The following is an 8,421-nucleotide window of genomic DNA, read 5'->3' on the forward strand; positions in this document are numbered from 1 at the left end:
CACATATACACACACAGATATGTATAATATGTGTGTATTTATAACTGAAGTTAAACCATTAAGCAATCAATGTGCAGTCCTATTTTTTGACCCTCTCTTTTCTAACATCCTTCAAACAGATGATGTTTTGTAAGATTTTCAATTATTTTCAATAATTTAAAAAAATCACAAACAGAACAAATATGCAGGCTGAATTATTTATCAATCCCCTATTTTACATGTGGTTGTAAATAAGCAATGTATTGTATAGAGATTTCAGCATCTTAGATGTTAAACATATAGCTGCTCCTCATTTTTACAAGAGTGGATTTACAGTATGTGTGTGCAAGTTGTATATTTAAATTACTTAAAAATAGCATCTTCTTTGGTAATCGTTTTTAAAACTAAATTTGTGGCACATTAGAAAGAATGTTTTTAAGCAAAATTGCTTTTTAGTTTGTATTCTCTAAACATCAGAATTTTACTTTGAAGGATTTCAAAACTTACAAGGATATTCATATTTGGCCTCTAAAATAAATAACTTAGATGGAAAAATTTGAATTTGAAAATTTCTTTTTACCATGAAATTTGAAGTTTTAATGCCATTTTATTTTTACAGATTTTCTTTGAAACATGATATTGGCTACTGGAAAGAGTTAAGACCCTTCATGAAAATATGATTTTTGTGATGCAACTTATATATGAGGTAGAGGAGGCATTGATTCCTGTGCCCATTAACTAAGGAGATTTTATGAAACAATTTTTAACAAGGGCCACAGTCAGTACCGGGAGTGTGGTCAGGCATGCCTCCCTCCTCACTGGGCCCACCGGAAGCGTTCAGGGTTCTAGGAGAAACATGCGCAGGTGTGCAGAGGATGTCACAAGGGAAGGGCCAGGGTGGGAAACCCAGCACAGGAGGCCTGGCCTCATAGGGGAATCGGAGAAGGTTTTCTGAGGAAGCTTTGTCCAAGCCGAGATCCTTCCTGTTCCATGTGCTCCAGCACAAGGCCTGCAGGAGGAGCCCCGTGAGCAAGGCCAACCTAGAACAGCCGGGGGGATTCCCTTGGCGGTGAGAGGGAGCATGGCCTGAGGAACTGAGGGCGATCTCAGAAGGATGGCGTCAGAGGAACTCTCACCGTTTCTATGAAGAACGTTACAGTTTGATATCAGCATGGGGGTTGTGACTGGGTGATCCTGGGAAGGGTCTGTCAGCGGGTCAGGGGCTTGCTCGAAATTGGACGCTGTCTGATAGAGGAGGCTTTTCTATTGTTTGGTATCTCAAGGAATCTTATCTAGAAGAGGGCAGAGGCCGCCAGGAGAAAACCGCTGCTGGTAATGAGGTAGATGCCGCTCATTTTCACCAAGTGAGTGCAGTGCTAGGGATTTTATGGTGTGGCAAAGTGACCTTGATATATTTTGTTTGTGCCGGTCTCTGTTAGACTCACTGTGGGTGTCTCCGTGGGGATCTCTGTGTTGTTTTTGAAGAGTCTCTGTGTGAGTCTCTCTCGGGGATTTCTGGGGGGGGGTCCTTCTAGGGGGTCTTTGTGGGGGGATCTCAGTCAGATTCTCTGTTGGGGTCTCTGGGGATCACTGTGGGGAATCTCTGAAATATTGATGAATGTGGGGTCTCTGTGGGAATCTTTGAGTGTTGGGGTCTACTGGGGGTCCCTGTGGAGTTCCTCTGCTGCAGGTCCCAGGATCCTGGGTCCCATAGATGTTAGGCCCACACTGGAGTTGCCCAGGTCACCACCCCAGACAGGACTTGGCTCCAGCAGTAGTTGGGACACCCAAAGTGACACCAGGGCATGTTCAAAACAGGTCCCCAACTTGGGTCCTACCAGGCCTGGGTACAGGCCAGTCCCCTTGTCCTCAGCCTCCACAACCCCTGCAAGTGCAGAGGTCCCCTGGGGCAGAAGGCCCCTGGGCAGATCCCTATGAGGAATTGGCTCCTGCCTGCCCTGACCTTGCTCCTGCCTTCCCTGGGGATGGCCAGGAAGGACCCAGCACCAGGACGGAGGAAGCACAGGACTGGGCCATGTGGGGACTGTCCTTGCCAACCATGTGACCAGATTCTCTGAGCCCCAATGTGTCCCCTGCAAGCACATGGGCCTGGAACCATAGATGTGCTGTGTGACCCAGGCCAACCCTTGCCTTCTGGGTTCCCCTCCCCCGGGAGTGGCACTGACCACTTTTGCTTGTAATGGTCACCAGACTGCGAGGACCCTGGTTACAGCTGCAGGCAGCTTTTGGATCCTGCACTTGCAATCTTAGGCTCATCTTCCCTGATTCTTTTCCCACCTCCCACCCTGAACCTAAGGTCCTCTCCTGTGGTTCCTGACCACAGAGTCCTACCAGAGGGGCAGGCAGCAGCCCTGGGTGCCTCCTGAAACGGACACCCCACACTAGTGGGCTGGGAGACTGCTCTGGGGAGTGAGGCCGGGGATGGCAGACATGAACCCAAAGGTGTTATCAAGGCTGAACCAAGTGTTGGCAGGGCCCAAGTCCATCCCGGAACTCAGCAGACAGGAAAGTGTCTGGGGAGGGTGTCATCTCTTCCCCACCAGGAGATCCTGGAAAGAGCAGTCCTGCGTCTGACCCAGGGCCAGCACAGGACACCCCCACATTCCCAGACTACTGTGGGGCAGAGGGGTTTCTGGGATCCATCACTCCTGGAGCCTACCACCCCCTCAGTCCGTGAGGCCCCTGCAGACCCAGCTCCTACAGCAGCACAGAAGTCACCTTAGTGAGAATGGGGGTTGCAGTGAGCCAGAGCCCAGGTGGAATCTCCAAAGGGTTTGCTAACCTTACACGTCCTGAAGGCTCTGAGTCATGATCCAGTTTGGAAACCAGACACAGTGTGGGGACAGGGAGAACATGGGGTCTTCCAGGTCCCTGTCAGCCTCCTCCTGGCCCAGTCATTCTGGGAGCCACACTCAGGAGGAGCTGACACTGAGCCCTTTCCTGTGCCCTAGCATGGCACAGACAGAAGCTTCCACCTCTGCAGGGAAAGCAGGTGCATTGGGAACTTCTCCGTGGAAGTCAGGAACACATGGGAACGGTGATGATCCATGCAGGACAGGTTTGTTATGTAGGTGTCCAGTGTTATTTGAGTAGAACCCCCTGACTCTCCCAGGAGAGGTGTGAAAAGCCTGAGCTGGTTCAGGAAGCAAGACACATCTGTGTAGACCTCAGTTCCTGTGGCTGTGGATGGGGCCACCGGAGGTGCTTGCCACTCGTGGCCTGTGGTGGTGGGGACCAGCTGGGGACACAGGCTCCCTGGGAGGTGGGAGCCCAACTGCTGTCTCTGTCTCTGATGCCCTTGTTTTTGACAGGACAGTTGTGGCCCTTGGGGGTGGCTTTGGGGCTGCAAGCCAGGGCTCTCATCTCTCTGCTGTGTTCCTGTTGGTAGTGACTCCTGTGGCAGCAGGAAGGCACATTCTTCTGGGCTTGGAGGTCGCCTTTGTGGCAGTTGATCTCTGAGGGACCACATCCCTGCTGAATCCCCAATTTGTCCACCAGGATTTGACCCACAACTCTGATGATGGCCTGGGCTTCATTAGTCATGCTATTCATAAACAACCTTGCTGGATCAGACTCCTAGCTCTGGACAGCATCTGCCCTGGGCTTGCCTTTCTGAAGTACGTCTTCCTGCCCTGCACCTCTTTTCCTGGGGTGTAGACTGTTGGGGGAAGTCAAGGACCCTGAACGGAGGGACCGGCTGAAACCATGGCCAAAGAACATAAGTTGTGAAGATTTCATGGACATTTATTAGTTCCCTAAATTAATACTTTTATAATTTCTTATGTGTGTCTTTACTGCAATCTCTGAACATAAATCATGAAGATTTCATGGACATTGATCACTTCCCCAGACAATACTCTTGTAATTTCCTATGCCTGTCTTTACTTCAATGTCTTAATCCTGTCATCTTCATAAACTGAGGATGTATGTTGCCTCAGGACCCTGTGGTGACTGTGTAATCTGCACAAATTGTTTGTAAAGCCTGTGTGTTTGAACAATATGAAATCTGAGCACCTTGAAAAGAACAAGATAACAGCGATTTTCAGGGAACAAGGGAGATAACCATAAAGTCTGACTGCCTGTGGGGCCAGGTAGAACGGAGTCATATTTCTCTTCTTTCAGAAAGCACATAGGAGAAATATCGCTGATTTCTTTTCTCAGCAAGGAATAACCCTGGGAAAATGAATGCATTCCCAGGGGAAGTTCTCTAAAATGGCCGCTCTGGGAGCGTCTGTCTTATGCAGTTGTAGATAAGGGATGAAATACACCCTGGTCTCCTGCAGCACCCCCAGGCTTGCTAGGATTAGGAAATACCAGCCTAGAAAATTCTTGTCAGACCAGTTATCTGCTCTCAAACGCTGTTTCCTGTTAAGATGTTTATCAATGACAATGCATACATAGTGGGACATGAAACCTCCTGAGCAATTCTAATTTTGCCCTGGCCTTGTGATCTTGCTCTGCCCCCATTTGCCTTGTGATATTTTATTGCCTTTTGAAGCATGTGATCTCTGTGACCCACACCCTATTCATACACTCCCTCCCCTTTGAAATGCATAATACAAACTTGCTGGTTTTGTAGCTCGGGGGGATCACGGAACCTGCCAACATGTGATGTCACCCCCAGACACCTAGCTGTAAAATTTCTCTCTTTTGGACTCTTTCTTTGTATTTCTCAGACCAGCCAACACGTAGGGAAAATAGAAAAGATCCTATGTTGAAATATTGGGAGCTGGTTCCTCTGATAGTATACCCTGTGAATGGTGATTGATCTTTCTCCAGAAGTTGCACTCTGGTGGTGCCTGTCCCTTCTCTAGCTGAGGCTTGTCATATTTCCTTTATTGTTTGTCTCCTATTTCCCTGGCATGGGCAGGGTGGCTCCTCCAACTGGCTTCAGAGGTCCTGGGTCCCTTGCACCTATGTCCCTGCTCCCCTGGTCTGGGCCTCCTGCAGGCCTCGCCCTTGTTCACAGAGCCCAGCATCTTCTGACTCTTCTGTGGGGCCTTCACTTTTGGGCTCACAGGCTCCTGCTGCCCCAGTCTGTCCCCTCCCTTCCACAGGAGGGCACATGACCCCTGGAAAGCTGCCATGTTCCTCCTACTGAACACAGTCTGGGAGGTGGACAGTGGGGCATTAGTGGGTGGCCAGTCTATGGCTGGGAGCATGTCCACTTTGTGGCCTGGAAGGCACAGGTCTGTGGGGCCCTCCTGGAGGAGGATGCTGGAGACACGGCGTGGCACCTGCTCCTCTGAGTCCACCTGCACTGTGAGCGCAATCTCATTGACTGCCTGTGCTTTCAGACACAGATGCCATGGATCCTGAGCAACACAGATTGTAGACACTGAGGTCTACAGACACCAGTTTACACTATAGTGTAGACACTAGTGGTCCCCACAGCCTCTGTGCTCCTCAGGTCCACCTAAACACTTCCTGAACTTGCCCTCACACTGGCTCCCAAGGTGGCTTCTGAAGCAGGGGGTTTCTCCTCCTCAGCCTCCAGTGCTTCCAGGGTGTCTTTGGCCCTTGCCCACTGGGACCTTATGCAGAACTCTTGCAGGGCTCTGTTATGACAGGAGTTTCCTGGGGACATGCTTTCAATCTCAAGCCATGCCTCATTCCCAGCCATTTCTGAACCCCTCAAGGTTGGATTTCCCAGACCCCAGGACAGTCCTGCTCTGCCAGGTTCTGCCTACAAGGCTGCACGTGGGGGACTGAGAAGACGCCCTGTCCTTCTGTCCAGTCGGAGAGGCCTCTAATTGCTTATGGGTGTCAGCTGACTGGGACCATCTTGGAGCCCTCTGGCCTTCCTCCTGCTCAGGTGGTGGGGCAGGGACAGGGCAACTCACAGTGGGGCTGACTTGCCTGTTGTTTTGTTGTCTCCTGGACCATTCTGGGGAGGTTTTTCCAATAAAATGACAAACTTGGCTACAGATTCAACCCGAGATTCCCAGGAGGCCCAGAGGGGAAATGTAGAGTATGGGAGGGGTGGGGGCTGAGCCTTACCTGACTGGACATTTATGGGCTATAGGGACTGGAGGTCTGGACCCCACCTGTGCCTCACACAGAACCTGAAAAGATGTGCTTCCAGCATCTGCCGGGTGCAGGGATGATGGAAGGAAAGCTCCTGGGAGGTGTTCATGTGGGCTTTCCCACCCCTCCAGGATGCCAGCTTCCCCAGTTTCCTGTGGGTGTCAGACTTGGGAACAGCACGTTTGGCCATGAACCAGGAGCAATACACAGATACAGGGATCCAGCCCTCCTTGATCTCCCCCACCTTCCTGTCCATATGGACCTGCAGCTTGTTTTCCAAATGCTTCCTCTCTGGGTCCCTGGGTGTGGAACTTACTGATTGGTACTTCCAGGACTTCCTGAAGTCACCGTCTGCCTCCTCCTTGTCTTTCTCCAGAACCTTCACTGAATTCCTTCCTGTGCCTTGATCCTGGCTTGGTTGTGCCTCTAGTTTGGACCCTAAGCACCTCTTCCTAGATAACCTTCCAGAGCTGCTGAGCCCTGTCTTCTGCATATCCTTCCTGCCCTTTCCTGCCAATTCAGAAGCCTGGGAGGGCAAGAGGACTCCGTGTGTGTCTTCTGCCTGACCCTGGGGCCTCCCTGGGAATTCCCCCTCAGGTTGCAGAGGTCTCCAGATGGAATCTGCTGGGAGGGCCACGGGACTGCTCCTGGCATATGGCACTACTTCCTTGCCACCGGTGCTCTGGGATCTCAGTGCTGGAGGCAACCCCAGAAAGAATGGAGGCTGACTTGGGGCTCTGAAAAGCCGGCCTCTTCTGGGGAAGGTGGGCAGTGGGCTGGCTCAGGACAGCCTGAGAATTTTTTAGGAGAAAGGGAAAAGCCCTCTTCCACTTTGGTCACTTCTGCAAGGGCCATTCAAGATACTCCATTAAATTGGGGATGACAGACTGTGCCCTCTCATTGGATGTAGGGCAAGATGCCCCACAGAACCTGATCTGGGGTGGAGAAGAGCACGGTAGGCTTGGGACAGGGGGTGAGAAGTGAGACTGCTTCTGGATCCCAGCCAGAGGTGGGGGCTGGGACTGGGGCCAGGTTGAAGTGAAAGGTTGGAGCTGGGCCATCTGTGGGGCTGGGGCTGTGCCTGGGAAAGCTGTGAGGATGCCTCAACCTCAGGTTCACCTTGAAGAGAAGTGGAGGCTTTATCCAGTGGTACAGAGTACACATTCTGTGAGGAAGGGTTCCTAGAAACCCAGGCCGTGACCACCAGGGACTGCCTATTGAAAGAGGGGAGAAGAGGTCTCAGAAGAGCTGGCTACATTTCCACTGTAAGTGGTCCCCCATGGACGTGGCATCAGAGACCTGCTGAGGACCAGGCAGCTGCTGTGGTTGGGTTGTCACATTCCAGAAGGGATTTAGAGTCGTGATGTCCCACTCCTTCCCCAGTGATGTCATCTGCAGGTAGTCTGCCTGCCCCCTTTCTTTCTCCTGCCACATCTTCATCACTGCTCTATTGGTGATGAGAGTTTCCAGCAGCTTCTGCATGTTAGGGTGGATGAATGTGCAGGCACCTACCTCCATCTGCCTGAGTGTGGGGTCTCCCCAGAAGGAAGCCTCTAGGATGAGGTCAGGAAGATGCTGTTGCTGGGACTTGCCATGTGAGCAGGTGGAGAGGCCCCAGGTGGTGGCAGCCTCCCTCCAGCAGGAGAGGTCCCAGATGGGATCACTGGAGCACCCAAAGCCGGAGATCACCCTGGTTGGAGAAGGCAGCCCCTGGTTGTGTAAAAGGCAGCTCTGGGGGACGGGGCATACTGTGGAGCCACACTGAAATTCAGCCAGGCCGGAGCTGGGTGGAGGTGGAGAGGAGGCCACGGGAACAGAGGGCTGTGGTGAAGGAGGAAAAAGCACATGTGGCTGAGATGCAGGGTGTTTTAGGGGTAACAAGGGCTCTGGTGACCTGTAGGTACTCAGGGTTGAGTGTGATCAAAAAGGCTCTAAGGTGATCGTTGCGCCTGGTGACAGGGTGGAGGCCAGAGTAGCTGGGAAAGCCCTTGGGGACAAGCTGGTGGGAGATGGATATTGCATGCATTTCCCATGCAGTTGGTGGGCCTTAGCAGGCGCTGGTTGGTACATGTCACCCAGGGGGTCTCCAGCTAAGGGTAGGTGAGAGCCACCCTCCCCAGTGAGCTTTCTCTGGTGGCTGCAGTAGACATGAGGCACAAGCTGCAGCCAGGGGCAGGTGGGGCTGGGAGGTCGGGAAGGCTGGGCACCTGGTGCCCACAGCTCCTCCACCTCCCCCACTGCTGACTTCACACAGTTCTGTCTATGTCAGCCTCAGGGCTTCCGTCCATTCCTGTTCCCTTTCCAGGACCTCCCCCTCTCAGGTCACCACCAGGCCCTAGGGTTGCATCAGAGGCCCTGGTATAAAGGAGGACGTGGAGAGAAGGGGGAGTCTCC

The 8,421-nt window shown here is 52.2% G+C and overlaps 1 pseudogene; it reads right to left on the reverse strand.

Annotated features, from left to right (window-relative positions):
- Positions 1 to 3,138: 3,138 nt before the first annotated feature.
- LOC135965358 (spermatogenesis-associated protein 31E1-like) lies at positions 3,139 to 8,160 on the reverse strand (annotated as a pseudogene).
- Between the last annotated feature and the right edge of the window lie 261 nt (positions 8,161 to 8,421).

This window comes from Macaca fascicularis, chromosome 10, assembly GCF_037993035.2.
Source record: "Macaca fascicularis isolate 582-1 chromosome 10, T2T-MFA8v1.1".
NCBI classification, from domain to species: Eukaryota; Metazoa; Chordata; class Mammalia; order Primates; family Cercopithecidae; genus Macaca; species Macaca fascicularis.